Raw genomic sequence first — 8,569 nt, forward strand, 5'->3', positions numbered from 1 at the left:
CATCTGCCCCTAACTCGACCCTAAACTTAACCCTCACGGCAATGTGAAAAATATTATTTTTGCTGTACAGTGTCAGAAACGATGCTATATTGACATGAGTGTCCCCAGCTGTATTCCATCTAGACTTCAGCATGCTGCTGGAGAGGGTGAAGTCTAAATGGGATACAGCTGAGGATACTCGCGTCAATACAACATAATCTAATAGGTGTTTCTGGTTGTGTTCTATCCCCAGTCATCCCTGCTATGTTTTAGACTATGGAATATTCGCAATAATATTTGTAAAGGAAACATAGACCCTATATGTGCCATTTTACATATATTTTAATTAATATGGAAAAAGAGTGTATGTTTTTACCAAAACAAATATTGGATTTTTTTTTTTTAATTCATGTGTGTAAAATAATAAATTGCACAAAAGTCATGGGGTTTTTTTCTAAAGAAGTTGTTACTCCACCCCGTTTAGAGCATCATCATGGCCGTTTTATGTTATAACCATGGCCTGTAAAATATATGGACGTAGTGTCCGTGACGTCACCCATAGGTTTCTGAAGAGCGCAAAAGAAGCCACAAGTAGGCGCGGCCAACCGTCGCCATTTTGTTCGCGCGTCATCACACCCACGGCGGGATACCAAACAAGGGCAAAGAGGCGGAGAGTGAGCGGAGCTACAGACACCTGCTGACAGTTTGCATGGACCTGGTTCAGACACACTTTACTTTGGGAGAACTCTTAATACTTTATCACCTGCGACTCGTTTGTATTCTGACCACTTGTGCTTGAATGTACACTATATCAATAAAGTGTTTAGTCTTTTAAAAACACTGCTGTAACACATTGAGCCACTAAACATTGTTCTTATGACGTTTTTCAACAGGAGGAAAACGCTAAATACTTCCAAACACTTCAGATATAGTCTGTGTTAGTTTATGTAAGACTATTGATGAAATCCAGCATAACACTGTATGGCACCGCTGCAGATGACTGTTCTAGAGCCTACAGCTAATCAATTCGTCAGCTCTAAATATAAATATAAACGATAAATGATCTTAAATAAAACAAACACATGTATAGAGATGGTATATAAGTATATAACTTTACTCACATGGGAAACGGAGGCCACGTGAATGGTTTGTGAGCACAATTAAGTGCACTCAGCATGCCATGCCATCTAATAATTGTAGGAAACAAGTCTAAAAGGCAGTTGACTGTGTAAAGCCACGTAAAACAACACAGAAATACGATAAATATGCCGAGTTCAGTGGCTAATCTGCAGGATCCAGCTGAGGTGACGTGACGGCGACCAGCGAGACCTAGCTGTCACTCAAGTGGCCACGCCCTTAATTATGCAAACTTAATATAACTTAATATAAAGGAAACGGATGAGTTTTAAAAAAATTCACCCTCCTCACAGTTGTCATGAAGGGTGATATTAGCTGTGTTAACCAAAATCTTTTTTTGTACCAGGCTGTAAACAACTTTTTTTCTGCTGTAAAGTTGGCCATTCTAACAGTGGGCTCAATTGAAATTTGCTCTATTTTGGAGCCAGGAGCGGCCACGACTAGCGGAATTTCGGATGAATTGCAGTTTTAGTTACTTCCGTATTGGCTTCCTGAGGGAGAGCGGGAGGTTGCCGCTTGGTTATAACTAATGTGGTTCAAACGACGGGTCTGCGACAAACTACGGTTTTAGGTCACTACGTTGTTATTTTCCCAAGCGTTGCATTGTACTATGCTAGTTTAGCCACAAGTTATGTCGTTGTTCGGGAAACGCACCCCAGGTTTACAAAGACTGAATCAATCTGGAGCTGGTAAATCTCTGGAAGTTTTGGTGCAGCAGAAGGCGACCCCTTGAACTTTATAAATGCGTATTCTTATCCTCCGCTGTTTGAGACGCACCTATGCCACGCGTGTGGGTAGTCGCACATGCTGATCGGTTTTGCGTGAGAGCCAAAGTTAGCCTGAGCGGAGGCCAGTCGGCACCAGATCGCGTTGGCAAGCAGGAGCATCTTCTGGAGATCCAATCCTCCACAGCAGTCGCAAAAAAAAACTCCTCCTGCAGCCGCCAACTGTTATACAACACGCTCTTCCGTTCTAGCCTGATTTCATGATTCATTTACACTTTTGAAAGGGATACCCTGAAGGCTTCTCCTTCTACAACTAAATCTCTGGTCCCTGCTTTCGCTCTGATTTAGCGATAAATGTTGGGTGCGACTGGAATAAAAGCCAAAAACAGCATCCATCAAACCGCTCCTGTCAGTCGTGCGCTCATTAGATTGAGTGCGCTAATGAAAGCGCTTGCTAGCGTAGCGGGCTAATGGACAGACTTGAGATTTCAGTCGTCTTCTGGCTCCTCTGCATTATGGGATATCTATGGCAACTGTCTGACGGATGGCACAAGTAGGCGAGGGTGCTAAACTCTGACAGAAAACCAAGGCACTTCCTTCTGTCAGTGGATGGCTTGCAGTTTTATGCACGACGGTGGAGAAAAAAAAAAACAACACCATCCCCACAGACATGCTAATACTATAAATACTTCATCCAATGCGGCATACATTTCACCACGAATAATCAGCTTGATATACTCTAAAGCTGCATTCATTAAGAAATACCATTTTAAAGCTAACTTTACTACATGTTCTAAGTTTTTAGCCTGTTTGCGAGTACTAACTTGCGATTAGAATTAGCATTACTGTACTTCTTAAAGCATTTTTAAAGTTTATTGCAACAAACATGTCTTGCTGTTGTGTTTTAAGTATGGTTGTTTGTTATCCCTACTAAAAAAACTGCTTAAACCAGCCTAGGTTTGCTGGTTTTAGAGGGGTTTTGGTCACTTCCAGGCTGGTTTCCAGCCATTTCCAGCCTGGTCCTAGCAGGTCAGGCTGGGAGATGACCAACTAAAACCAGCTGGACCAGCCTAGCCAGGCTGGGAGCCCGGCCAAAATCAGCTATGTCTAGCTTAAACCAGGCTGGTCAGGATGATTTTAGCTGGATTTAGCTGGTCATTTTCCAGCCTGGTCTTAGCTGGTCAGGCTGGAAAATGACCAGCTAAATCCAGCTAAAATCATCCTGACCAGCCTGGTTTAAGCTAGACATACCTGATTTTGGTCAAGCTGGTTTTAGCTGGTCATCTCCCAGCCTGACCAGCTAAAACCAGGCTGGAAATTTCCTGGAAACCAGCCTGAAAATGGCCAAAACCCCTCTAAAACTAGGCCCCTCTAAAACTAGGCTGGTCACCCTGCTGAAAAATCCAGCTTAAACCAGCCTAGGCTGGTTGACTGGTTTTAGCTGGTCAACCAGGCTGGTTTTAGAGGGGTTTTGGCCACTTCCAGGCTGGTTTCCAGCCATTTCCAGCCTGGTCTTAGCTGGTCAGGCTGGGAGCCCAGCCAAAACCAGCTATGTCCAGCTTAAACCAGGCTGGTCAAGCTGGTTTTAGCTGGATTTAGCTGGTCATTTTCCAGCCTGACCAGCTAAGACCAGGCTGGAAATGGCTGGAAACCAGCCTGGAAGTGGCCAAAACCCCTCTAAAACCAGCCTGGTCGACCAGCTAAAACCAGCCAACCAGCCTAGGCTGGTTTAAGCTGGATTTTTTAGCAGGGCAACCAGCTAAAACCAGCCAACTAGCTAAAACTAGGCTGGTTTAAGTTGGATTTATCAGCAAGGATTAGCCATTAGCATGTTTGTGGATGCTAACTTGATAAAAGAAACTGAGATAAACCCTAATTACAAACTTGAAAGTATTACTTTAACCACAGTTTATCGCAACAAACATGTCTGTTTTAAGTACGATTGTTTGTTATTAGCCATTAGCATGTTTGCGAACGTTAACTTGCTAAAGAAACTAAGACAAACTTGAATGCGAATGGCACTCACGACAAAAATTTGAGACCTGAAAAAGTGTACACAGCGGCCTCTGGTGGATTCACGAAAACAAAAACTGCAAAAAATTGCAGCTGTATGCTGTGCATACTAATTAGCATTTTTGCAGAAGTAGATAGATGCGGGTCCAAAAATAAATTCAGCTCTGCAGAAACTTCCTGTCTGAAGCTAGGTTTTAAAACTGAACACAGAACACAGAAAGTTGTATGCTTTTTTTCTTGTGCAGAGAATTCGTAGAAAAAGAGGAAGTATGTCTAAGGTGCGGCCAATGGAGGACTGAACAATTACTGACAAGTGACGTTACACCAAAACTCCACCTTTTAAGATCAGTTGTGTATATATGCTGGAGTCAGGAAATGTATGTTAGTTGCGAACCTCCTGAATGTAATTCTTGTATTGCATTGGGGTAACGTAACCCAGAGCTCTGTCATCATATTACTCACTTGTATCTAATAAATTACTAATATTTTTGGCATTGAAGAAAACACTCTCCAGACCTTTTCTTATTGAACACGAATAGAATTGGCTAGATATTCCAACACTATATTAATAAATGATACAAACCGTATAAACAAACCAAGCAGTAAAGCAGTAAATAACCACCAACCAACCACTTCGCAACATACTAAAACGCACCTAAAATGATCATGCAACCATTTCATAACACTTTAGACAACACTTCTGCACTCACAGAGTGCACATCTGTTGTCTGAAATCCTCACAGTTTTACTCATGCAATAATTTGCAGGTCTAAAACTCCACCAACTTGATCTAATTGGGCCGAATGTAAAAAATAGATGCTCCAAAACACGCCAAAAATCAACCTGTCGCCTCCGCAAGGCGAGCCTCTCCCGGGACCGTCTGTTATATGAAGTCTTGACATGTCTTTCAACATTAGTTCCTACTTCATCTTTCCTCATCTCTTCATAAGAGATGTTTGCGCTAGATGTACGCCCACCCCAAGGGTAGTGTGCTGAATATAGCAGCCAATGATGAACTTCTTAATGAGTGTCGGTTGCTATGAAACAACAGTTGGTTAATTGTTAATTCACGCCTGGCACTAAGACGGAACATTTGCCGGCGATGTGGGCTGACTCTTGTCAACCTGTGTGATTCAGCTGATGGTAAGTTTAGCTTGTGTGGTGTCACATGTGATCATGTATGAACATGGTGGCCAACTTGCATGACTCAGTACAAAAAATCCGGCATCAGTTAATAATGTTTTGTTTAAGGGGGGTGTCTACACAACACAGTTGTTGTTTAAAATGTAAAACTTCATGCGCATTTCGGCTGTTCCTTTACACACCGGCAGAATTTCACGAGGGAATAAATGTGCAAACTTCGAAAAGGGGTTTCATAGCGCATGTTTCTGAAGACTACCATTATTTTATTTGTGTATGTGCACTAGCAGGTGTTTCTATGCTAGTCAGGGATCATTTTTTGAAAACACAGACATCTAAATGCTAAATATTTCCAAAAACATTTCAGTTTAGCGCACATTTATCATGTAAACACATGCTAAGACAGAACGTACAAGAGCTTAAAGTTCTCAAGGCATGTTGTTAGCATGTTTGCTAATGCTAACATGAGCATGGTTCATTCATTTTCCTTCGGATTAGTTCCTTTATTAATCAGGGGTCGCCACAGCAGAATGAACCGCCAACTTATCCAGCATATATTTTATGCAGCGGATGCCATTCCAGCCACAACCCAACACTGGAAAACACCCATACACTCTTGCATTCACTATGGCCAATTTAGCTTACCCAATTCCTCTATAGTGCATGTGTTCGGGAAACCAAAGCACCCAGAGGAAACTCACACCAACATGGGGAGAACATGCAAACTCCACACAGAAATGCCAAATGACACTGAACCAGTGACCTTCTTGCTGTCAGGCGATTATACTAGCCACTGTGCCACCATGACGTCCCACATGCACATGGTGCTCTTAGTAAATTCAGCTTGTAGGATCAGTACACAATGTAGCATCAGTTACTTCATTCACTTTCCTTCGGCTTAGTCCCTTTATTAATCACAGTGGAATGAACTGCCAACTTATCCAGCATATGTTTTAGCTGCAACCCAGTACTGGGAAACACCCATACACACTCATTCACACTTATACACTACAACCAATTTAGTGTATTCAATTCCCCTATAGATGTACATGTGTTTGGACTGTGGGGGAAACCGGAGCACCCGGAGGAAACCCACGCCAACACGGGGAGAACATGCAAACTCCACACAAAAATGCCAACTGACCCAGCCGGGACTCGAACCAGTGACCTTCTTAATGTGAGGCGACAGTGCTAACCCCTAACCCACCATTTCAAGTTATAAATCAATAAAGAAAGAAAAAAGAAATTTAATTCCCAAACTATGTTGTTCTGTATGTTATTAGCATGCTATTAGCAAAGCTAATTCCAACTTATGGTCAGACGTTTGAAAAAGAAACCTAACTCAGAGTATTAAACAAAATTGTAACTTGTCAACACAAACACATTGTACACTTTTTAAATGACTGGTTTGAGTCATTATATGTTGTTATGGGCGGAGTGGTGGCGCAGTGGGTAGTGCTGTCGCCTCACAGAAAGAAGGTCGCTGGTTTGAGCCTCGGCTGGGTCAGTTGGCATTTCTGTGTGGAGTTTGCATGTTTTCCCCGTGGTGGCGTGGGTTTCCTCTGGGTGCTCCGGTTTCCCCCACAGTCCAAACCAACGCAATCTCACGGCAATTCGTAGCTTTTTGATTTGGCTAATTCGTATGAATTTGTACGATCTAATTTGTACAATTTGGCATGATTTGCTCATCGCCCAATGATGGTTGGGGTTAGGGGTGGGGTTAGGTTCCACACCTCCTTTTTAAAATAGTACATTTTCGTATGAATGAACTTCGTACGAATTAGCCACTAAACTGACAAAACGTAAAATACTTACGTTTCTTCATGAGATCAGGCTGGTCCAAACACATGTGCTATAGGGGAATTGGAAAGGGTAAAACTGACTGTAGTGTGTGTAAATGACAGTGTATGGGTGTTTCCCAGTAATGGGTTGCAGCTAAAAGGGCATCCGCTGTGCAGCATAGGTTGGCTGTTCATTCCGCTGTGGCAACTCCTGGATAATAAAGGGACTAAGCCGATAAGAAAATGAATGAATTATGTTAGCATGTATGCTAATGCTAATATGAGATTAGACAAAACAACTGTGGTTTTAATCTACTTTAGGCATCAATAGGGAGCTTTTATGTGTTTGCTAATGCTAAATTGTCCTTGGTGGTCTTGTACAATGCCTTTAACTACACTTAGCATCAATTAGCCGTGTACAAAAAAAAACAAGCGTATTCTGTTGATGGATCAGGAATGCTTCCCGCCAAAATGATGTCGTTTATACACAAGCAGGCGAGCTCCAGCTTTGGTTTCTGTCTGTGTCTCTATGCTGAACTACCAGCCCTGATTTACTACGCCGCTGCCATGTTGGCGCCAATTGAAAGTGGCAGAGGAGGCCGGTGCTGAATCCTAATGACCGAGCTGATTGCACCGCCGCTGTGGGGGAGATCTGGAGGAAAACGCCCAGCTGTTCTAGACCACCAGCGACTTTATACACTGGTGGAAAAAGAAACCCAAACAATAGACAGCATCACAGAAGATTCTAATGCTTTCCATGATCATAAACGATAACATTTCAACCATTAAGGCCAGCACATTTGAATAGTTTCTAGTGGATTTTTTTGGGGGGGGATTTTAATAATTTCTGGTCCATTTTATCACATCTAAATAGTTTTTTTGTGCATTACGGGGATATCTGAATAGCCTCTATTTAAACTTTAATAGTTTCTAGTGCTTTATGGGGACATTTGAATAGTTTTAGTGCATTATGGGGACATTTGTATATTTTCTAGTGCATTATGGGGACATTTGAATAGTTTTTAGTGCATTATGGGGACATTTGAATAGTTTTCTAGTGCATTATGGGGACATTTGAATGTTTTCTAGTGCATTATGGGGACATTTGAATATTTTCTAGTGCATTATGGGGACATTTGAATATTTTCTAGTGCATTATGGGGGCCTTTGAATAGTTTTTAGTGCATTATGGGGACATTTGAATATTTTCTAGTGCATTATGGGGGCCTTTGAATAGTTTTTAGTGCATTATGGGGACATTTGAATATTTTCTAGTGCATTATGGGGGCCTTTGAATAGTTTTTAGTGCATTATGGGGACATTTGAATAGTTTCTAGTGCATTTTTAGGACATTTTAATAGTTTTTAGTGCATTATGGGGACATTTGAATAGGTTTTAGTGCATTTTGAGGACATTTAAATAGTTTCTAGTGCATTATGGGGACATTTGAATAGATTATAGTGCGTTATGGGGACATTTGAATAGTTTATAGTGCATTATGGGAAGATTTATGATATTTATGGGACATTTTAATCGTTTTTAGCACATTTTGGGGACATCTGGATAGATTTTAACACATTTTGGAGACAATGCAATAGCTTCTAGTGCATTTTGGGGCCATTTGAATAGGTTAAAGTGCATTTTGGGGACATTTGAATAGTTTCTATAACATTTTGCATATTTCAGGGACATTTAAATAGTTTCTAGCACATTTTGGGACATTTGAATAGTTTCTAGTGTATTTGGAGACATTTGAATAGTTTCTAGAAAATGTTTTGGGGACATTTAAATATA

Source organism: Danio rerio, chromosome 22 (assembly GCF_049306965.1).
Source record: "Danio rerio strain Tuebingen ecotype United States chromosome 22, GRCz12tu, whole genome shotgun sequence".
NCBI classification, from domain to species: domain Eukaryota; kingdom Metazoa; phylum Chordata; class Actinopteri; order Cypriniformes; family Danionidae; genus Danio; species Danio rerio.